Source organism: Pseudonaja textilis, chromosome 4 (genome assembly GCF_049901715.1).
Source record: "Pseudonaja textilis isolate UNSWEBS1 chromosome 4, rPseTex1.2, whole genome shotgun sequence".
In the NCBI taxonomy this organism is placed as follows: domain Eukaryota; kingdom Metazoa; phylum Chordata; class Lepidosauria; order Squamata; family Elapidae; genus Pseudonaja; species Pseudonaja textilis.
Window position 1 is genome coordinate 39,887,330 of NC_141993.1, and position 24,364 is coordinate 39,911,693.

The 24,364-nt window shown below is 35.6% G+C and overlaps 1 long non-coding RNA gene across 1 annotated transcript in view; it reads right to left on the reverse strand.

Moving 5' to 3' along the window:
• The window catches only part of LOC148125801 (uncharacterized), a 54,272-nt gene continuing 29,908 nt past the window's right edge, over window positions 1-24,364 (reverse strand). Inside the window, exons 3-4 of the long non-coding RNA XR_015743483.1 lie at window positions 2,737-2,786; window positions 1-2,026 (exon numbers count right to left, since the gene is read on the reverse strand). This is a non-coding gene — a long non-coding RNA (uncharacterized LOC148125801). The remainder of the gene's footprint in view (window positions 2,027-2,736; window positions 2,787-24,364) is intronic.

The following is a 24,364-nucleotide window of genomic DNA, read 5'->3' on the forward strand; positions in this document are numbered from 1 at the left end:
CCAGTTTTTGGCAAATACAATCCTAGCCACTGTTAATACATTTACAATCAGGTATTTCAATTTTTTACTATATATTTCAGGTAAAATTCCCAATAAAAATATCTCTCGTTTCAAGTCTATATGCTTTTTTGTCATTTTTTCCAACCACGTGTGGATTTTAGTCCAATATTTTTTAGCATCCGCACAAGTCCACCACATATGGTAATATGAGCCAGGTGTCTGATGACATTTCCAACATTTTTCAGATTTGTTCTTGAACATTCTTGCTATTCTTGTCAGGGGAAAATACCACCTGTAAAACATCTTATACAATTTTTCTTTATGTGCTGTTGACATTGTCATTTTATATTTTTTGAGGCCACAATTTTTGCCATTTCTCTAGATCAATCTCATATCCAAAATTCTTCCCCCAAGCAATCATTGTTTCTTTAACTTGTTCTTCTAGTTTAATTTCTAATTAATATCCATACAATTTTTTAATCACCTTTTCATCAGTATCTGTCAAAATCTTATCTAAATCAGTCAGTTTATCATAGAAACCTTCTATTTTAGAATCTGTATCATACCTTGAATGTATTTGCGCATATGAAAACCAATTCATTTTTACACCTTGTTCTTGCAATGTTTGCATAGATTTAAGTTCACCCTTTTCATTCAATATTTCACCATATCTAACTGTTTGTTCCGTTTTGTATAATATAGGATAAGAAAATGCTTCAATAGTCGATAGCCAGACTGAAATTTTCAAATAACATTGTCTTTTAGTCTTCTCCCAGTTTAACCACAGAGACTCCCATTAATGTCTTCTGATTCAGTCTTTTTGAATGTAGCTAAATTGTATTATGCTTCCTATAAAATTAGGCAGACTTTGATTATTCACTGACAAACACTTAACCAATAGTGATTTTTATCTTGTTTTGTTTTTACTTTATTATTAACCGATTACTGTTTGCAAAAACAAATTGCTTGTCCGGTCAGTGACCGTAATAAAAATATTCATCCATACAAATATTCTTTACTTTCTCCCTGTGTGCGGTAGGAAATATTTTGGGTGGGGGAGGGCAGCTCTTCCTCTTTCCTTACCTCTTTTTTTCTGCTTTCCTTCTGACTACTTTCTCTCTTTGTTCTCTGTCATCTCTTTTTGCTTGTTTTTTTTTATTTCCTTTGTCCCCCTTCCCTCCCAATCATTCTTCAATGTTCTGTTTTCTCTGTTAGATGCTTTTTTCCCCAACTTCAGCTTACAGTTCCTCAGTTTTCACATTCACAGTTTTTTGGGGGACAGATGTGACCATTTGTGAATTCTCACAACTGAATTCCTGTAATCTTATCTTAGTTGAGGAGAAGGAAACAAAGAAGAAGCCATGGAATTTCCTCAAGCATACCATCAGGGGGCTAGTGAAAAAAAGAATTCAAAGCATTTTGCCCAAAGCAAATGCTAAATAAATTGTGATTGAAAGAACAAATACACTGAAATCATTTTTCTTCTGATTCATTTCCTTTTTTATTATCTGCTAGTGTTTCCTTAAAGGAAGAGTCACAAATGCACATTTTTCTGTTTGGAAAAAAAATATGGGAGATAATTCCTTCAATTTCTCAGGGAGATTCCTAAAATTTTGTTTCCAGCTGCTCAGGCTAGATACTAGTAGAAATAAAATATAAAATTGAGTCTATGCACGGACAGAAAAAAAAAATCAGATATTTTGTTAAATTGTTTTATTTATACCTTTTCCACTAATTCTCTCTTCACTGATGTCCATTATGAGATTATCCTGCTAGAATGAGGTAGTACATATACTATATCTATAATGAATTAGCAGTTGCGTGCTTCTTAAAGAGAAAAAATGGTTCTATGATTATATTGACCAGGAGTGGCTTAGAAAGATTCTGTCAACAGAGAATTTTCTCAAGGGTTGTTCAACAAAGGTTACATGCATCAGAAATTGAGGTGGATTTTTTTGTAGTTGCAAGGAATGATGTTACAGTACAATGGTGGGAGATGAAAGTAAGCATTTTTAATGGTTGGTGCCTGAGGAGAAAGATAGGAAATAAATATAATGAATAATGACACAGAGATTTGGTGCACAGAATGATTTATCCTAAAACTCATATCTTAATGCAATACATGCTAAGGTTCAGTGTATATGTTTAAAGTATTAATGTTACATATACATTTATAATTACAGCTTTTTTACATTATTGTCTTTAAAAGTATAGTTTACAGAGTTATATAAACAGTACTATGCCCCCGTTTACTTTGTAAAAAAAGTGCTATACCAAATTATGTAATGCTTTCTTTCTAAACTGAGAATTCAATTTTTCCCATCAGTTACTCCTCCATTTGCTAGAATGTATTACAGTATTGGAAAATTTTACCCCTATATCTGTACTTATTATAAGCATAGAGGACATAATTGTTTTATTTAAAATGTTCTTTGAGTACTCACTAAAAAATATTTAAACACTACAAAAACACTTCAACCCTAGAAAGCATCTTATAAGGAATGAGAAGTTCTGTTATTTAGTAAATCATTGCCTGTGTCAAAATTATCTCCCTTAAAAACAATAATGCACAGACATAACTTAGCAGGATATGAGTATTATTCAAATCATCCACCTAATTAGCAATTGTATACATTGTTACACGGTAGCATTTTATTTCCACCCACCACAGTCTCTAATGTATCACAATATATGTATTTATGTTCAGTTAATAAAAGTGAATAACCTCATATTGACTTTGGTTCAGGAGAAAAAGATGTGAACATATGCAGAGGTGTTGTATATATCTGGTGGGAGCAATATATTAGATATTCTACTAGATTGGACTAACACCTAAGGATATTCTGCAGCATTTTTCGACATCAGAATACTGATTTAATAATTTAAAACAAATTTAATTTGATTTAATACAAAATTTAATAGAAATGAAATAAGTAACATTATAACTTCTATAGCTAGTAAATTTCTTTGTAAAATTGTAATCCTATTGTTTAAAATACTGCTTTTAAAATACTTCACATTTGTTAGAAAGAGAAAGTGCAGGATTTTAAAAAAATTGTAAGAAACCTTTCTTTTTAAACTGTCAGCATGGGGTGGGGATAGGGATTCTCTCCTTTACCCTTTAAGGTTTACAAATTAATTTGTACCGCCTAAATGATTCAGGATGTCACTTAATTGCTAAAGTTAGGTCTATCTCTTGCTGTCATCTTTGTTCACTAACAGCCTTTTATTCATAGTTCAGTGCTAAGTTACAAATGAAGAGCATTACATCATATGCCAAGCTTCTGTGGTTGGGCAAGATGTGGCCTCCAGGTGTTTTTGGATTGCAGTTCCAATTATCGTGTGTGTATAAAGGAAGACTGATGGGAACTGGAAGTTAACAATATCATTTCCATGCTAGAAGATATCAGGCAACTTTCTCCAAGATGATTTGAACTTCAACTTTTCTAATCCAGCCAGAATTATCATTAGTCATAAGTAATTGTTGATAAAATCCAAATGGCTGGAAATGTTTTGTTGGTCAAGATGACTTTAGAATGAAATAACAACCTTAGATTTACCTCTGGATTGGTCTGTTTTTCTGTACAGTAGCTGGCACTAGATCTCACTTTCAGCTGCAAGTTATTTCTTTCCAGATCTGTTATATTTAATATTTTTGTTGAGAGTTTCTGAAACTACCATAGAATGTATCGCACAGAAAACGTGGTATTTGTTTTTGTTTTTGTTTCTGTATTACTATTATCTTTAAAAATTAGGGAATTTTAAAACTTGTCTGTCGGGCTGTATCTATTTTGATATTTTACATACATTTATAATGTTCATAGATACTTCAATCATTTATTCACTTTTTATTAATTCTGCCCCTTTGTATAATTTTAATTGGAAAGAAAACTAAAGTTTCTCCCATAGTTCCATTTGTAGTTACCTTTTTATTATTTATTAGGTCCTATAACTTTTGTCAAATATTCTATATGTCTTATAGTTTTATAAGACCGAAATTCAACAGAGTAAGCTTCCCATTCATAGAACATGGAGAAACTGTATCTTTATAATTTGAGGTTGATGCTTAAAACCAATTATTATGTCAAAATATCCAAATACGTTCAGAAAATGCTAAATTCCCAGATGGCGGCATTCAGAGTAGATTTTGTAACTGGGGCTCTCCTAAACCATGGATTCCACAAGAGATCACTAGGGATTCATAAGAGATTGTGATTAAAAACAAAATTTAAAAAAAAACCTTGAAATAAGTTTTTAAATAATTTGTTCATCATACAATGCTTTTTGCCTGTTGTGACTTAGCTGTTTGATGTAAACCTTGTAAAACATGTTTGTGATTTGTTTTCTGGAGTTCCCTGATGCCAGAAAATATGTTCAAGGATTCTTGCAGGTTTAAAAGGTATTGTTTAGAGAAATAAAATGAATTTAAACTAATAAAGAAATGAAACTGGTGACACACGGATTAGCTAATTCAGTAATTTTATAGTTATCGTATGCTTCTGCTTCCATCTTTAAATCCCACTTTTCCTCTTGTTTAGTACAGGACAGTCAAATTTTGCTGTTTTGATGTCCCAGACATGCCTGTTGTGTGGGAACCCAATGACACGCACACCAGGGTGGAGATTGGAAAGAAAAGTTCATTCTGTGCAGAAGAAAGGACACAAGGGTTCTCTCTAAAACTTGCATGTCCACACTTCCTTGGTCCCTATTTTATAGTAGGGGTGGACTGAGCCACTTTCCTGAATTAGTATGAGAGGCAATTTGTGCCCCTCCTAGCAATTTTAGTTATTAACCAACAATTTGACATTTTCCATACAAGCAGACATTGTTCAAAAAAATAACTTGTAAACCACCATTACCCTCTTTCTCAGTTCCATTTTTATGTCTGCATCCGCCTTGTCCCATGATGTAGTGGTGTTACATGTCAACAAGCATAATTTATTTCTAAAATCTGAATATGGCAGATTTAACCATTTTATGAAATCTAAACAAAGCTACATAGAATATACTTAACTGTTTGGGATCGGGTCTTAAAGTCCTTGTTTATCAATTTGATCTGAAGAGGAACCAGTTATGTATTGAAAAGAGGGTTCATCTTAGTATGTATTTTCATGTCTTATACCAATTAGAAAAGTGTAACTCTTTATGTCTAGAGAAATTCATTTATTTTATTTAATACATTTAAGTTCAGTGTTAGTCTTGTTAGCCCAGTGTTTTGAAGTGCAGTTTCTTTTTTGCTACACTAAATCCAAATATTACTTTTGGTCCTAGTAGGAACCGTACTGGCGTGTTAGATATGCAAAACCACCCAGTGCTGAGATTCTTTTTTTTTTTTAACAAATTTTATTCAGTTTTTCACATAAAAACAAAAATCTCTTTATAGTGGACAATATATTTCCGGGTCATCACCTTTACATACAAATATGACAGCAATTATATATTCATATATGCATACTTAATTCTATTATTACCTTTTCTATTCCAAATTTTCAGTAAGGAGAGAAACAAACACATTAATTCTAGCCTCTTTCATTAATCTCAATCGAAACATCTTTTTGTTTCATTTCAATTATTTCAAATATAATCCTTTAATATTTATTTTAAAAATAAAGATAAACAATATGTGTTTGCCTAATAATAATAATAATAGGTTACCAATGTCTCTCCTTGCTTTTAATAGTCTATATTGACTTATTAATTTAGTTGGTTCTTTAGTCTGTCATATTCCCTTTCCATTATACATTCTTTTTATAAATTCTAAATTAATACAAGTTTTAACACTAAAGAAAAAAACAAGTATAGGTTTCCCCCTTTTTACTGCTTTGAGTGTGACACCTCAGTGGTTAAAATATACCTTTATTCCCTCATCTTGATTCCCAATAAACCATTATTTTTAAGAAGTTACAATAATAATGATCATTACATCTTTTCATTTGGATTCCGCAGCATATTTTTCCCCCTTAGTTTTTAATAAGAGTTATCAATATCTATATTACCCTATTTTCTAAATATTTTTAATGGCAGAAATATTCTTATTACCCCTTGTCTCCCTGCAGAATCCCCTTTTTAATTCATCAACCATTATCTCTGAAAAAACAATTTCTTTTCAACATTTTACTATTTCTGTATTTCTTTATTTCATGCGTCTGTTTCTTACTGCTTTTCCTCCCCCTCTTTTCCCCATATCTTTTCTCATTCTAGTTTATGTCCCTCTCTTTCTTAATATCTTCCTTTCCCCTTTTCTGCTGGGTCTTTCTATGTTTTCCAACTTCACAGGTATTCCCCCTTTTGATTGCCTTCTTAAGTCTCAACTTTTTAACCTTCCTTCTTTCCCCACTTCTTTGTAGTGTTCTTTGTGTTAATTGTCTATTCAAAATGTCTTCTCCTAGAATCGACTCCTCCTCCTCTAAAGCTCTTTCTTCTTGTTCTTCAATTGCCATTTCCATTTTTTCTAACAGAGAACAAAGTGATTCGCCTCTTTCCTGTAGTAATTCTCTCATATTTTTAATTCCCGAAGAGATATCATCATTACACACTCTTGTATTTTATGATTGTTAAAGTCCACACAAAAAAAACCACTTTTACTTTCCTTCTTTCTTCTTTCAATTTTCTAAAGTTCTCAATTATTCCAGCCCAGGGTCTATACCAAAAACATCAGTCAATCCCACAGTCAGTCTTTCCTTGCTTTTTTCTTTATTCAAGTTCTGCTTTCACTTTCTAGGATTCTTACTTCGTTTCAATATTTCTTTAATATTATATCCACAAAAGTTCATTCAGAAACAGGAGTTCAAGTTTTTGTCAAAAGGTGGCACTCTCTATTATACAAAGTCTTCACCTTTTTCCCCTATTTTTTTATTTAGGGTTTTTCGAACCTCAATATTCCAACACAGTCCAGTCTCCAATTTGTAAACTTTATTATTATTATTATTTTTTGACAATCTTAAGTCCAGCTTTATTTTATGCCTGTTTGTTGCCAAAATAGTCCAATTTAGTTAAATCTTTAGTTCTGGCTTCTTCCTTTCCCAGTTCAAAGCCCTGCTTAGCTGTCAGAAATATTTTCTTATTTTTTTTCCTGTACCTTTGTAATTTTGCCACTTACTTTTCTTTTCTTAAAAATTCCATGTTACCTTAGTCCCAGGGTACTTTTGTTTAGTTGCATCACCCAATTGTCCGGGTTCAGATGTTATCCACCTCTTTCTTCCCTCCTGCACAAATCTTAATCCAGCTGAGTTCTCCTCTTTGGGGTGGCCATTTTAAACCACCGCTGCAGTCGTCTTCGGGGGGAAAAAGACCAAGCCCAGGAGGGGAGATGCAGCTCCCCTCCCTGGCTTGTGGCTTCCTCTTACTCCACCACCTCTCCAAGGCAGCTTCAGCCCCTAATCGTAATGATCGGGGCTCTCCAACGAAAGAGCATGGACCATAGCTGCAGAGAGATGCGATCTATGGTCTGTCAGCGAGGAGGCTTCGCCTTCTTCCCCCCCAGTGCTGAGATTCTAAAATTTTTATTACCGGTTCTGTGGGTTTGGCTTGGTGGGTGTGGCTTGGTGGGCCTGGCAGGGGAAGGCTACTGTGAAATCTCCATTCCCACCCCACTTCAAGGAAGGATACTGCAAAATCTCCATTCCCACCCCTCTCCAGGGGAAAGTTACTGTTTCTGTTACTGGTTCTCTAGAACTGGTCAGAACCTGCTGAATACCACCTCTGCAACCACCACCATCACAATCTGAGTTTAAGAATTCTGAAATCTCTAGTACTAATAAATTTGTGATGCTGGAACTGAGAGAAATATTTTTTGCAAGTTGGTTTGGTATATTCCATGGCTTCCCCAAGGTTGACACAATTAGTTCTTCCATAGGAAGGCGGTTTTGTATCCAAGATAAAAATCTGTGATTTTGAAGTTTTTAGCTTTTTTAGATATGGTTTGCTAATGTTTCTTACAGAACAGTTATTACTACTTTCAACATTTTCTGGCAGGCAGAGACAAGGTAGAGTTTAAAAGCTTTTCTGAACTCTGTATCCAGTTATATGAATTTTAGTGCTTTGATACATGTTTAAGCCAAAACGCAGATCCACTCAAATAAAAATGTTTCTGATGGGATCATGTTTGTTAAAGAATCAATAATGCCTTGACATTTACTTGTCAGGAGATATGACTATAAAGACATCTACAGAAAGAAACACAATAACTACATTGACTCAAACTGTCACCCAAAATGGGTTTTAAAAGTCACTCAAGCACATTTTTTATCAGGTTATATAAAAAGGAACATACTTTATTTATAAAATTATTTTTAAAGGACAATGTGCTTTATTCCAGTTCACTTTAAGCCAATGACAACAGCCAAACAGGCATCAAGATTCTGTTTATACTGTATATACTGAAGGAAAGGAAAAAGCAGTATTTTCCCCAAATCCTTCTACTGTATATCCTGCAGCTTTCGATGCCCACTGTAATGATGTTGCAGTGCATTAGAACAGGAGAGAAAATTTTGCATGTATGTAAGAAGACAATAACTTCTGGCATCTATTTTCAATATCAAATCTCCACTTGCTCTTATTCCTCTTTAGAAACGAAAAGAGTTTCTTTAAAAGGGGGCAGGTGTGAACCTAACTTTGTAAGAGTTCTTGGCCCTTGATTGATGGTATCATATCCATCAATATCAGTGTATTTATTTCTTTATGTAAAGTATTATCTATGATCTTACTGGATGTAAGGATGCAGCGACACTTTTCTTAAAGTCTAAAATGATTTTTTTGACTTTATATCAGCTTCTGACTGACAGAAAAGAAGCACAAGAAAGAAAGCATGATGTTGAAGTGCTCTCCTGGACAGTTTTCTAAAAAGAGGCAAATGATGATGAAGTGAGCAGTAAAAGGCTTTCATTCACTCAGTAGGATCTGATTTACACTATATACTAAGCAGTGCCTATATATATATATATATATATATATATATATATATATATATATATATATATATGTGTGTGTGTGTGTGTGTGTGTGTGTGTGTGTGTGTGTGTGTGTGTGTGTATGTATGCATATGCATATGCATATGCATATGCATATATATATATATATACAAACACACACACATAATCTTTATATATAAAAGATTCCCTATTGCCATCAGTTACCCAAGGTCCATTCTCCCCTTGATGTACCATTGATTTTATGTAGGTGAGATCTATTAATGTTAATGGAAGTTATGCATGTAATTTTTTTGCTTTATCAATGAGGGAATAGACATTTATGCTTATAAAGAAATTACACAGATAAAAGACATTTTCAAGGAGAGAGAGTATGTTTAGCTTTTCATTTTTCACATTTAATTCTAGACAAAAATGCCAGAGGAATAAGTGACTTCAATAATTCACAAAGCAGAAAGGCCAGCAGATGCTGATTCAAACTGATACCTTGAAAAATAGGTCTCTATGCAGATACAATGATCCTATGATAACACTATTACTTAGGTAACATCCCAGTTTCGTAAGTGAATATGCCACTGAACAATCTGCATTAGTTATATATCTGCAAAAATCTTTGATGAGTGAACTGTTGTAATAGTTTAGCATGCATGTTAGATTGTAAATTATAATTTGGTGAGTTCCCCAAGTGATTGACTGTAGCATTTCCTTTTCCCTTTGTCAGTGAGATTTGAGCCCTTTATACCTTCTGCTTCATTTTATTAACAGTGATTTGCTTAAACAATTTACAATACAAATAATTTATGTAGTTTTGAATGCAATATTCTTCACTCTCCCCATAGTCCTTTTGTAGCTTTGTCTCTAGATTCTACTCTCTCTCTCTGGTTAGTTCACTACTTTTAATGCATTTAAGCCTTTAAAACTTTAGCAGTTTCCTTTTCAAATTCTTTCAGGTCAGAATTTTAGCTTTGAAAACAAAGCTCTCATCTTTAGATTCCTTAGGTTTGTTATTTTGAAAAGTCTGTCACTTGAAAAGTAAAAAGTATGTCTAGATCTCCAGGTCCATGCAGCTCTCTAGCAAGCAAGACCCTCTTGTTTTGAAGCTACAGTTTTATATTTGGTAATAACACAATTCTCAATGGAGGAAAAAGGGCAGTGACTAATTGTCACCACCTACAAAAACTGAGATGACATCACAAAGCTGCAATCTATGCCACCTTCAGTTTAGAACAGCTCATGACAATCAAGGCAATTTTTGAGAAAAAAATAAATATTACGGATCTTAACAAAGTCATTATGGCCTCTTCAACCTTTGAGGATTCTTCTGTGTAAGAAAGAACATTAGTGTTAGTTGTCTGTCTGTGAAGCTTCCAAAGAAATATCAGAATAGATGTCTGTCCTATCTGTGGGTCCTTTGGATAGCCAAAAAGTGAATGAATTTTTATTATTAGTGGATGTAAGCTTCACTGATTATTTACTCTTCTTGCTTGTTAGTGTATTTCTTTTCTTTTATACAATTTTTTAAAAAGATGATTGGAAACAAATTTCTTTTTAAAAATCTATATTGCAGCACCCCAAAATGATGCTATTATTGCAGTAATTCATTAGATGGGAACTAAGAAGTTTATTAATCAATATAATTCATAGCTCAAAAAGCTGGCTCTTAGTGATGCCAATGAAAATAATACAAAAATATTTTTGTATTGCACTTTGTCACAAGTTAATGTGATCAAGAAATGAGGAGAACGGAACAAGACAAAAGGAGAAATAGGAAAAGCTATCAATAAAAAAGCAATTAAATATTACTATATTCAATTAGAGCAGAACTACCACATGACCTACACCTGAACTTCTTTTTGGAAGGCAGCAAAACATATCCCATCTAAACAGACCTCTAGATACCAGAGGTAAATCACTGAGTAATCTTCCCATAAAAATTCTTGTTGCAAAAATAATTCTGGCCATAAGAATGTTTTGTTGTTGTTCAGTTGCTAAGTTGTGTCCAACTCTTCGTGACCACATGGACCACAGCATGCCAGGTCCCCCTGACCTCCACCATCTCCCAGAGTTTGTCCAAATTCATAACCACTACATCGATGACACTACCTTATCATCTTACTCTGATGTCCTCTTCTCCTTTTGCCTTCAATCTTTCCCAACATCAGGTTTTTTTTCCAGTGAATCGTCTCTTCTCAGTTGGTTGTCAAAGTATTTGAGCTTCAGTTTTTGTATCTATCCTTCCAAAGAACAGTCAGAGTTGATTTCCTTTAAGGATTGAATGATTAGATCTTCTTACAGTCCAAGGGACTCTCAAGAGCCTTCTCCAACACCGCAATTTGAAAGCATCAATTCTCTGGTGTTCAGCCTTCTTTATGGTCCAACCCTCACAGCCATACATTACTAATGATAAAAACCTTTGCTTTGGTTATATGGATCTTTGTCACAAGGTAATCTTTCTGTTTTTAATATGTCTATCTGGGTTTGCCATGGCTTTCCTCCCAAGGAGCATCTTTTAATTTGATGACCATAGTTGCTGCCAGCAGTGATCTTGAATAACAAGGATACCTGCCTCTAACTGACCTCATCCCTTTCCTAAGAGGTCTGTAGGTGGTGTGCATAAGTGTACCAACATGCCTACTTTCCCTGTCCTATTGCTTCTTTTATTTTTTTTATTTTTCTTATATGCATCCATGTATTCATAACTAAGTTTTTACTTATACCTATTATCTTGTAAGCAATTGACAAACCAAATAAATAAATAAGAATACTGAAGTACAACATATATTAGCACAATGAGTTTCAATACGAGAAAAGCAAACTTCTTTAGCCTTCCATTCTCCTTAATTATGGCTAGAAGGATTTCAAAAATGGCCGTTTCCCATTTGGCTAGGTAATAATGCACTTCTGATTGTGCAGTACAATCATATATTTCTGGTGCCTGAGAATGAGTCAAGTATCCAGGGAACATATTGATTCATTCACGTAAAGCGTTATTCTTTAAGATGCTATAGATTATGGATTATGTTTATTATAAGGACCCAGATTGTTGGAGGCATTATGCTGACTCTATAACTGCTTAGAGAGGGCTGTAAAGCACTGTGAAGCGGTATATAAGTCTGAGTGCTATACCTATTGTCATAGGTCTAGATTGTAAAAATCATAGTGTTAAGAATCTGAAGAGAATTTCATGGAAACCTAGGCTTGGTTTCTGATCAGTTCCACACATCACTATGCTATCAGTAAATTATGCTTCTCTTTTTTCTTTCTTGCCTACTTTTCCTACCAATATCTTCTTAAGCAGCATCCGAGAGACTAATAACCTCAACATTATTGTAACTCAATAACTTGTGGGCAGGTTTGGAGGTAGATTCTATCTACCTCCTATTTCACTAAAACTGTACAGTAATTTTGGGGCATAAAAAGGGAACTGGCTATTCTGATCCCTTAGTGGCCCTAACTATGGGAAAAATAAAGGGAATCAATTTCTAATGCATTCCAGTTGGCTATAAAGTTTGAAACCAACAAATCTATGATAGTACAACTTTTACTTTATTAATTCTTGTGATTCATAGTCCACAATGAAAGATTAAACAAAATTATAAATTAAAGACACAAACCATTTAGGTTTCTTATGCATGGCCCTGTAGAATGAACAAACTGGTGCATAAACACCCCAAAGAGCTTTCAAATTATTATAACAGTGAACTTAGACAGGAGAAATAAATGTTACTGTAGACTATTATCTTTAATCTCTGTTTGCCTTTGTCACTGCAGTCCCCGTTGTTTTTACCAGCTAATTGTTATTACCTTCAACTTAAGCCTTTTCATTAGTGCTGTACATATGATGCCCTTTTTCATGGCACATCCCACTGTATATCCTTCCAATCAGCCTGTAGTATTGAATGTAAAATAAATTTTAATGGGACAAAAGAGAAAAATATCTCTAATGTAATAGAAACAGTACCATGTTCTTTCAGCTCTTTGGACGTGTGCTTATAAACCCAAAACATTAAATAATTGGTGTCTGGTGTTCCGCTTAGAATTTGCTTTGATAGTTGCATGTGTGTCTAAATGATATTTTTATATCCAGTAGCTTCAACTTTATAGTCATGAAGAGTATTTTCATCCTGTTTTTCTCCAAACATTGCTAGTGTATTTGCTACAAATCAGTGTAAAGTTGAAAATAGGTGATGTACAATCTACCTAAGCACTTGGCATTTGGCATGATTACAATAATCACACACATACATGAATCATTTTGTTTGCTCACTCTGTGGGAGGCAGACTTCTTTGACCTATGAAGCTGATCTGTGAACTTTGTCAAAAAATTCAGAATTACACTGTTGAGGGTTGTGCATCCTATTAGCATAATTTGCCACCCAAGATGTAAATGTACATTCTACAATGACACAGTGATGGGGAAAGAAAGGAAACTAAAACTTGCTAACATTATTTATATTAGGTCTTTCTTACCAACTTTGATTATAAGCTTGGTGTATGCTGGTATTGTAGAAACTGTTCTGGCATCATTCGTGATTATATGTATTCGGAATTATGGGACGAGAAGATGCATGATAAAGGGGCATGAAGTCTAAATCTAAAACTGTACTTTGGTTTTGCAGAACGGAGCATAAATTATAAGAAGGCTTCTTTTGTTTCGTTTTGTTTTTGCCTATAAAATGGAGTTGGAAAATAAATGCTTGGGAGGATCATATTCTAAAATTGCTCTACCTGAAATGCACGCAGATATCAGTCTCTTGTCCCACTCCCCACCCCAGTATTTGCATTCAAGGAAGTATTTGTAGGACTTAATTGTCCCAGGAGCTTGCTTTAAAAAGGAAAAGAAAAAGAAAACACCACAAATAGTTCAGAATTTAAACGATGATGTTTCTCTCTTTCCCCTCCACCCCAGCCCTCCCTTCTTTAATTCCTGAAATTAAAATATGTTGGAATGCTCAGTACAGCTTTTCACTCCCTTTTGAATGGACCCTTTAGTTTTTCACACCAAGGTGTCCTTCAGGGTGCCAGGTCAGGCTACCAAAACAGCTTCTAGGAGGGGATTAGGACCAATTAACATCTCTGTACACAAAAGCCACTGGCAGCTGAACAGGCAGCCTGGTGGCCTGTTCAGGAGCTGCATTTTAAATAAGGGCCTTCTGTGCTTGAGCTCAAGTGGGAAGAGGCGGAGAAAGTTTTTATTTATAATTGAAAACGCTGCTCCTGGATAATGTGTGAAGAAAGGCAGAGTGGTGTTCAAAAGTATCTAACAAATATCATTTGAATATTGCCCTTTATTGTATTAATTCCCATCAAGGATTTGGTAACAATGTTGTAATTCCATGCTGCATATGGAAAGAATTTTTTAGAACGTGGTTGAGAAAAACAACTGATTAAGCCACATATTATCTCAGACTGTTTGTAGGCTTCTCTCTGTTTGTTTAAAAATGTGTGTTAGTCTCAGGTAGAAATAAGAAGTAAGTAATAAGGCTATTATTATTATTATTATTATTATTATTATTATTATTATTATTTGCACAGTCAGCCAGATGTTCAGACTGGGTTTGGCATTTTTCTCTATTTATCAAGTCCTTACCAAGGACCTGGGATAGGCAAATCTGGACATTTGATGATGATGATTACTATTACTACTACTGCTACATATACAAAATATCTATTATCATATGTCTCCATGAAATACATTACTTTGTTTACAATGCATAAAATGACATGTTTGAATTGGATACTTTATTTAGCCAAGTGTGAATAGACACACAGGATATTTTTTGTAGACAGAAGGCAATTGTATTGGTTAAGAGACTGAATATATCCATATTAATTTTTTTGTGGGTGGAAAAGCATGAAAAATAAGTATTGAGGAAAAAAAGTAACAAGATAATCAAGAAACCAAATCACCTCATTGGCATCTTCATTTCTTCTTGTCTCTAGTAGATCCTTTTATATGCTACAACATTGAATTTCATCCCCATGATCCCTAAACTATTTTTACCCATGTTAATAATTTTTAGTATATGTTGGGACTACTATTCCGGCCATTCCTAGTAAAAAAAAGTACAGTTAAAGATCTGAAAGGGAAATTATGCCTTTGATTTTAGCTTTTACAATCTAGTAATTACAATATTTATGTTTGTAAAAAAACATCTCCATATGGAACAAATTATTATTAGCTGGTTTTAACTGAAGCGTGTCTGTTTATCATACTCAAAGACTTTGTTGAAACCATTTATAGATGTGTATATATGGGTCTTTAAACTACATTCTCTATAATTGATATTACTTTCAGTAATCTAATTTGGTGGCATAGTAAGAGAAAAAAGTGGGTTTGTATGTATCATAAAGGAGCCCAGAATTTTATCAAGGATGATAATTTATAATTTATTTTATTAACTCTGATAAAAACTCTCTCCATATTTACAGTAAATTTCTTCCAAATCTGTTAAGTAAAATCATGGTTAATGCTAAACATCATAATTACACTATTTTTAAATATAGTAAAAGAACGACCATTTCGACTTTCAAAAAAAAAATCTGAAATTGACATTCAATTGCTTATATATATATTTTTCTGAAAGAAAAAGATCTAAAATGAAAACAAGTGCTAGGATGATGTTTTAAAGACTTCAGGATTCAGTAAAACAAGAAGAAATAATGGAAGGAAAAAATGATTTCAGTGAGTATCAAATACTTTTGATCAGGACTGTCAAACCCGCAGCCTGCAGGCCAGTTTAGCGAAAGGGAAAAAAGTCCCGATATGTCACGTGATGCTGCAAATTTGACACCTCTGCTTTAGGTCATGCCATGGAACTTAGCCAATTTATATCCTTATTGTATTGCTTTACTAGGTTAAAATCATGCTTTTGCTCCACAAATTCAATGACATTTTGGATCATCCTTCATGTTCTCCCCGCTACACAGCCAACAACAGACCTGCATGGGAGGTTGGATCGACACAGCATGGCTGGCTCAGAATCACTTGGTAAGCTTCCATAGCTTAGGTTTGATTTGAACCTCAATCTTCCCATTGCACCCCACCTCTGTAACCAGTGTGCAACACTGACTCTTTGAAGAGCCAATTCATTTCAGTGCATGTAGCTGAATGAAAACATTGTCAAGATGTTTAGTCATTTGTTTTAAATCAGAATTTGTAACTTGAGGCAAATGAGAAACCCCATCATTATGATCACAGTCAGTATTTTACAAATAACCATGAACTCCACTCCAGCAAGATATTTTAGAGCAAACATTAAATGTTCTCAATGTATGGTTCCCTGCACCACCACCACACACAACTTCCTCCTCCCCTTTCCTTGTCTTTAGTTTCAGATACTGTATTGTGTTTCTTCTGACATGTTGATTCTACCTCATGCTTAACGGTAATTGGTAGTGGTCTAGGTGGGGATGGAAACATTGTTATGTTTTGTTCATTTTTCACACTTCAGTAGTTATCCCTTTCTTTCCCTGGATGTATGCTTATTAGTGTATGAAATGCAGGTGTGTGGGAAATAGCAAGCACGCACTGACAGGTTACTTTGTTGGCCAGTGCCTAATTAGTAGCATAGTGGATGCACCCTGCTAAGCTTTAGTGGATTGCAGTAGAGCTGGTCTGTTCTAATTTCCTCACCGCTTTGATATTCACCAAAAGATTGACAGTTAGCACAAAAAGCAAAAGCGCGACAGAGGCCTGCAGAAACAATGGCTGTTCTTGCTTGTAGACACCACAGATGTGAGAGAAAGCTGACTAAAAACAATTGGCTGACACTGTCTAATTGTCTCCAATGTCAGCATCATTAATGTTTTCCCATGTAAAAAGTAAAAGGCCAAGGTTGTATCCTCCCTTTATTTTGAGTCACATGATTATGTAACTTACTGAGATTCAGATTAAGTGTTAATTGTATTTATGCAATAAAAGAAACTGAAGCTACCTTGAATTTAATGAATATGTACTTCATTAATTTCACAGCCTTTAACCTTATTACCTATTCAAATCATCACAATCAGAATTAATAACATCTATAAGCAATTAAAATTACAGAGTATTGAATTATAATCTATGTTTATCTCTGTTTTGCTGATATGCAAATTATGAGTCCTTATTAGCTGAGATGTTGTTTGCCTGCTGAGGACACTTCTTGTCTCTCTTTTAGCAGCAACAAGCAACAATAATCATGTCAATGTGTTATAGCATCTTACACAACCAATTTCCTGAAGGATCACAACAAGAAGGGATTTGAAGTAATTGCTGAACTGCAAAAATTGGAGTCAATGATAAAAAATAAGGCACCATTCACATACTTTAAATATAATGAGAAAGCAAGACAAAACAATTTGAATAATTTTTCTTCTATAAAAACTTCTAATGTATAACACACTGATTTTTATAAGTCACTTGACTTATAAAACCTTCCTAAATTCCAATGGAATTCATATTAGAACCCTTCTGATTGTCTACATTAGGTCCTCTCCAATTCATATAATCTGTGGGGGAACAGATTTTCAGCTTCAATCCACAATTTTCAGCACCAGGAAGGCATATTATCATTACTATAATAAATGTTGAGGTTAATACATACTAAAACTACTGCCATTCGGCATAAGAGTATTTAGGCTGGGTAGGATGTTAATGTTAACCTCCCAGCTATTTTTGGTGGATTTCCAAGTACATCATAAACACCGATTTCATCAGTTGGGCAAAGAAGGGGAGGAGAGAATGTTGCCAAAACTGAGATTTCAATTTAGTGAACAGGTCACTGTAAAACAATTCATTACAAAATGAGTGCTTGAATGTGGTGCTCAGTACTCAAGACAGGATAGAGCACTTCATTTTAATGAGTTTATAGAAATGGCCTTGGAGGTGGTCTTCAAAGTCTTGTAAAATTAACATCTATGCTCATGCTCCCTTGTTGGAGACAGCTTAGGAATTCATGATCACATTCTGGGCTTATGATATTTATTTCATAGCATTCAGCAACAGAGTAGAGAGGGTATTTTGTACAGGTCAGAGGAATACAAATTTTATTAAAGATTTTGCAAAGAAATAAAAGAAATAAAAAATAACACAAAGGAAGAAAGGATAAAAACAAAGGAAGAAAGAAAAAAGAAAGAAAAAAAACAATAAACAGAACAAAAATAAATAGAAAGAAGTAGCTGATGAGTTCTTCCACGGCAATTACAAGTACAATGATAACATTGGCTGCTTATAAAAAAGGTTACTTTTTTTATTGTTCAATTTTTTTTCTAATCATCAAACCCACAAATCAGGAACCCACTTTTCTGTTTCATGCAAAAAGACTATACGGTAAGGATTTCCAGTTACCCGTAAATACAGACGTTCTATTTTCTCTAATCAAAGAACCACATCTGCAAGCTCCATCATCTTCACTAGCCATTCTTCCATTGTGCATAATGTCAAATCTTTCCACTTTCAAATCTATAATAGTCTTGTTATGGCTATCATATATGAAAATAAAGTTTCATTAGTTTTTTATAGTTTTCTGTCCATTAGTTCCAAAAGAAAAGTCTCTGGCTTCAATTGTTCTTTATCCTTTTAAATCTTCTACATTAATCTATTTGTACCCATTTTTTAAAGCTTTTTTTGCACGTACACCCAACATAATAAAATGTCCCTTCATGTTATTCACATTTACTGCAAAGACTTGAAATACTTTATAAATTCTATATAATATCTCATGACCAATAGCAACGATGTATCATTTTGTTAAAAAGAATCTCTTTATGGCTAGAAAATAAATTTCAATCTTTTCAACCACTTATTTTCCGGTGATACTTTTGTTTACTATGACCAAGTTTTTAGCCCATTTTATTACATTTTCACTTATTCTCCTGTTTCATATTTCAACAAAAGTTTATACATCTTTAAAACTCATTCTTACTTTGTTCCAAACCATAACATCTTTTATCAACTTTAAATCTTTCTGATAATTGTTCATTGACACGGATATCCTTTTGTTATCAGATCTTTTTATTTCATTTTACAGTCCTCTTGAGAGAATTCTAATACATCACAATAAGTGAACCACTTACATTTACTTATCATTTCTTATCTATGAAATGCTTCTGACATTGAAAGCCACAAAGGCATTTTTGGGCAGAATTTAAGTGTATATTTATTCCAAATTCATCTAACATAATTAATTTTAAAGACCATATTCTCCATACAACTGAACGCATTCATGCAACCTTCTACAATGCTGTAACAAATCTGGGACTAGAACAACGAGTAACCAACAATACTAGGCTTAACAACTGCCTCGATCTAATCTTCTGCAATAGTTTGAATTCAATTTCCGGAATACAAATTAAAGAACCCTTTTCCAACAGTGACCACAATATGATTTGCTTTTGTCTCAATATACGTCCACACAAAAATCATCACAACAACAAAATCCCCAATTATAACTTCAAAAAAGGCAACTATGATCTTATAATCAATGATCTCTCTGCCCTTGATTGGGAATTTCTATTCACTGGATGCAATAGTGTTGAAGACCATTACAACATATTCTTACTAGAAATCAAAAGAGCCATCAAACTATATGTACCAATAACAACTCCCAAAACCAGGAAAAACAGATTACCCATAACAATAAGGAAGCTTCAATCCAAAAAGAGATTACTTTGGTGAAAAAACAAATCTGGTCACATTGCCAACTTCAAAAGCTGATACAAAAATCTATGCCACCAGATAAAAACTGAATGCACTAATTATCACATTAAACAAGAGGAAAACCTTCTATGCACAAATTCCACCCGTATTTTCTACAATTTTGTAAACAACAAACTAAAAGACTCAAGGTCCATCCCACACCTGAAAGGACCTAATGGCAAAGACTGCAATGACGACACCATCAAAGCAAACCTCTTTAACACATTCTTTGGCTCAGTATTTGTAAACAGCAATGGATCAAGCCCAGTACTTCCTAGTTGAACCACAGACAACTACAATAATCTAATACATATCGATTTTACAGAAGATATTGTTGAAAAAGCACCACGCAATCTAAAACCATCCCTATCTATTGGACCAGATGGAATATGTGCCTACTTTTTAAAAAAGCTAGCCACTGCCATAGCCGAACCTCTAAGCATAATCTCTGAAAAATCTTTCAGGACCAGCTCCTTGCCAAAACTATGGTCACAAGCCACAGTCATCCCCATCTTCAAAAAGGGAGACCCCAGCCTAGTTGAAAATTACAGACCAATCTCCTTAACGTCATGGAATCAATTATTAACCAATCCATTATCCTCCACTTAGACACAAACAACCTACTCTCTAATAAACAATTTGGTTTCAGAAAAAAACTATCTTGTAACCTGCAACTCTTACACTGTAAAAACATATGGACTACACAACTCGATCAGGGCAAAGCAATAGACGCAATATACATAGACTTCTGTAAAGCCTTTGATTCAGTGGTACACAACAAACTACTACTAAAACTAAAATCTTATGGTATCTCTGGACATCTGCATAACAGGATAGAAGCATTCCTGTCAAACAGACAACAAATGGTCAAAATTGGAAGCATCCTATCAAGTTCTGTACCTGTCAACAGTGGTGTTCCCCAAGGCAGTGTTTTAGGACCAACTCTCTTCATACTCTACATAAATGACCCCTGCGATCATATTAAGAGCAAATGCGTTCTCTTTGCTGATGATGTAAAGCTATTCAACACCACAGACAATACTACTACCCTCCAAAAAGACCTTGACTATGTATCAGAATGGTCAATCAAATGGCAACTTTAAATCTCAACAAATAAATGCTCTGTCTTACATATTGGCAAAAAAAATCAGAAAATAAAATACAAGCTAAATAATCAAGAGCTTGTTGAGGATCCAAACTTTGTCAAGGACCTTGGAATACTCATCTCTAATGATCTAAGTGCTAGAGCCCACTGTAACTACATAGCCGAAAAGGCATTAAGAGTTATTAATCTAATCCTACGTAGCTTCTTCTCTGGTAATATCACACTACGAACGAGAGCATACAAAACATTTGCTAGACCTATACTTGAATACAGCTCATCAGTCTGGAACCCATATCATGTATCTGACATTAACACAATTTAAAAAGTCCAGAAATATTTCACAAGAAGAGTTCTCCGCTCCTCTACTCATTGCAGAATACCTTATGCCACCAGACTTGAAACTCTAGACCTAGAAAACCTAGAACCACACCACCTCCGGTCCGGTCTAAATATGATATATAAAATCATACATTGCAATGTCCTACCTGTCAATGAATACTTCAGCTTCAACCATAACAATACAAGAGCACACAATAGATAGAAACTCAAGATAAACTGCACCAAACTTGACTGCAGAAAATATGACTTCAGCAACAGAGTGGTCAGTGTTTGGAATACTCTACCTGACTCTGTGGTTTCTTCCCCAAACCCCCAAAACTTTAATCTTAGACTGTCTACTATTAACCTCACCCCCTTCCTTAAAGGCCTGTAGGGGGCGTGCATAAGCGTACCAATCGTGCCTACCATCCCTGTCCTATTGTTTCTTTTTATTTTTCTTATAAGTATCTATCTCATGTATTCAAAACTATGTTTATTCTTATACCTGTAATTTGTAAGCGATTGACAAATCAAATAAATACAAAATAAATAGAAATATCCATGCCATCCAAATTTCAGATTGTGACATTTTTTCACTCAGTAATCTTCTATTACTTAGCAATACCTTCTTTTTCATCAATAAGGGTTGTCAAACTCCCAGCCCATGGGCCGAATGCGTCACGTGCTGGCCATGTCCACATCCAATTTAGGAAAAGGGGGAAGTCCTGATATGTCACATGATGCCGCTGTGATGATGTGAGTTTGACATCCCTGATCTAAATTAAGTAACAGGCAGCAAACTATAGTGTCAAATCCAGTAGGCCCATCCCTCCTCTTTCCAACACATCTTGTAAAACCTTATATTTAAATTGATTTTTTTTCCTCTTTCTGGACAAATTTAGATATGTCATTCTGCCACTGTTTAAATCAGGCTTGTCTAACCCGCGGCCCACGGGCCGCATGCGGCCCAGGTCGCCTCGTAATGCGGCCCAATGCCCACCCCAACCATCGTGCCACAGCCAGCGAGAAGGAGGAAGAGAGGCAGGCGCGAGGTGGGGCGAGGCGAGCGCCAGGCCAAGCAGCAAGAGAAAAGGCGGGCGCCGTCAGAACGCCACCTCCTGCTGTTACCGCCTCCGCTGCTGCTTCTGCCCCTGCCGCCGCTGCTGCCCCCGCCGCCACCGCTTCTGCCCCGCCGCCACCCCCACCGCTTCTGCCCCCGCCGCCACCCCTGCCACTTCTGCCCTGCCCCCGCTGTTGCTTCTGTCCCCGCCGCCGCTGCCCCCGCGGCGGGGGAAGAAGCGGCGGCGGCGGGCGGGATGGTGGCGGGGCAGAAATGGCGGCGGCAGAAGCAGCAGCGGGGCGGGAAGCACGGCGGCGGCAGAAGCGGCGGGATGGTGGCAGGGGCAGAAACGGCGGGGCAGAAGCAGCAGCGGGGCGGGGAAGAAGCGGCGGCGGCGGCAGAAGCGGTGGCGGCGGCGGGGCAGAAGCCTTCCCCCGCCGCTGCTTCTGCCCCCGCCGCCGCTACTGCTGCTGCTTCTGCCTTCCAGTCCTGCCTCATCCAGCCCGGCAATTTGCAGGAGGAGAGGTAGGCGTGAGGCAGGCGAGCTCCCCCCCCCACAAAATTTGGCCGGAAAATAAACTGTAATAAAAAAAACGGTGATAAAAAATAAATAATTTTAAATAATTAATAATAAATAATAAAAACATCTCACTAACTTTATTTCCAAATAAATTTAATATGTTAACTATGTTTTCTATGGTTTTGGGGGATGATTGGGTATCGTTACTGTTATTTTATTTTATGTGCGGCCCAAACCAAATTTTCATCTTCTAATGTGGCCCAGGGAAGGTGAAAGGTTGGACACCCCTGGTTTAAATGGTCATCAGAATAAGCATTGTCTGAAATAAAAATAGCAAGAATGAAGAATTCCATTCTCATATTTTCATCATTGCAGATTCTTAATATCCAATGGGGATTTTCCTGCTGACATGCAGGAAACGGTAGGCCTATTGTAGAAGAATTAAGAAGTGAAGTATTAGAATAATTGCAATTAATACTTGGAATAAGTAATTAAAAGCCTGGATTAAAACATCTGTTTTAAGAGCCTTTTACAATAGAGTTGCCTGTCTAGTCAGCTCTGTAGGAAGTGCATTTGAAAGAGCTGGAGCAGCAATAGAAAAGGTTTGATCTTGAGTTGCCACCAAACAAAGTCACAACAGCTGGAGGTGAACTTCTTAGATGACCTAAACTGGAAGTCATTGTCTCAAAATTGCCTGGTACTAAGCTTGAAAGGTAATAACCAATACTTTATATTTTACTCAAAAGCAAATAGGCAGCCACTACATGCTTTACACACAGATATAATATGTTCTCTTTCCTTATCCAATCTGGCTGCTGGTTTCTGGATTAACTGGAGCTTTCTGACTAGGTACAAAGTGAGCAGTTTTATATAAACAACATTCATTCGTTTGTTTATTTAAAACATTTACATAGCTGTTCATCTTTCAGACAACTCTGGCCTGCTCTCAATCAAAAATAAAAAACAAAATTATTTTTAAATCTATAAAACACAATAAGTTAAAAGATAAAACATTAAAAACAACAAAACACTTCACTACATTCCAGCTTGAAGTCATTTTCCAAAGGAATATTCTGTATCACAATTATGAGCCACAATGGCACAATGGTTAGAGTACAGTACTAAAGGCTACTTCTGCTGACTGCCAGCTGTCTGCTATTTGGCAGTTCAAATCTTACCAGGCTCAAGGTTGACTCAGCCTTCCATCCTTCTGAAGTCCGCAAAATGAGGGCCCCACTTGTTGGGGGCAATATGCTGACTCTGTAAACCAGGGTTGTCAAACTCCTGGCGCATGGGCCAGATGTGTCACACACTGGCCACACCCATGCCCGGTTTAGTGAAGGGGGGAAAAGTCCCAATACGTCATGTGACATTGCCATGACAACTTGAGTTTGACACCCATTATAAACCACTTAGACAGGGCTGTAAAGCATTGTGAAGCAGTATATAAATGTAAGTAGTATTACAATTGCTATCAACCAAAGAAGTTAAAAGGTTATCTTGGCTGTTAGCTCAATCTGGGAAAACAGAGAATATATGAGTCAGAATCATCCCACAATACTTCCCTGATCCACCTGACACAGTGTAATCCCATTCAGAGCAGGCAATTCTGGTGGCGCCTTCCTCATGGACGAACCAGAGACTGCGATTGTGCATGGCTTCAATCCATGCTCTCTCGTCGGAGAGCCCTGAGCATCTGCTTTTGGGGCCAGAACCACCCTGTAGGAGTGGTGAAGAAGGGGGAGACCACCAGCTG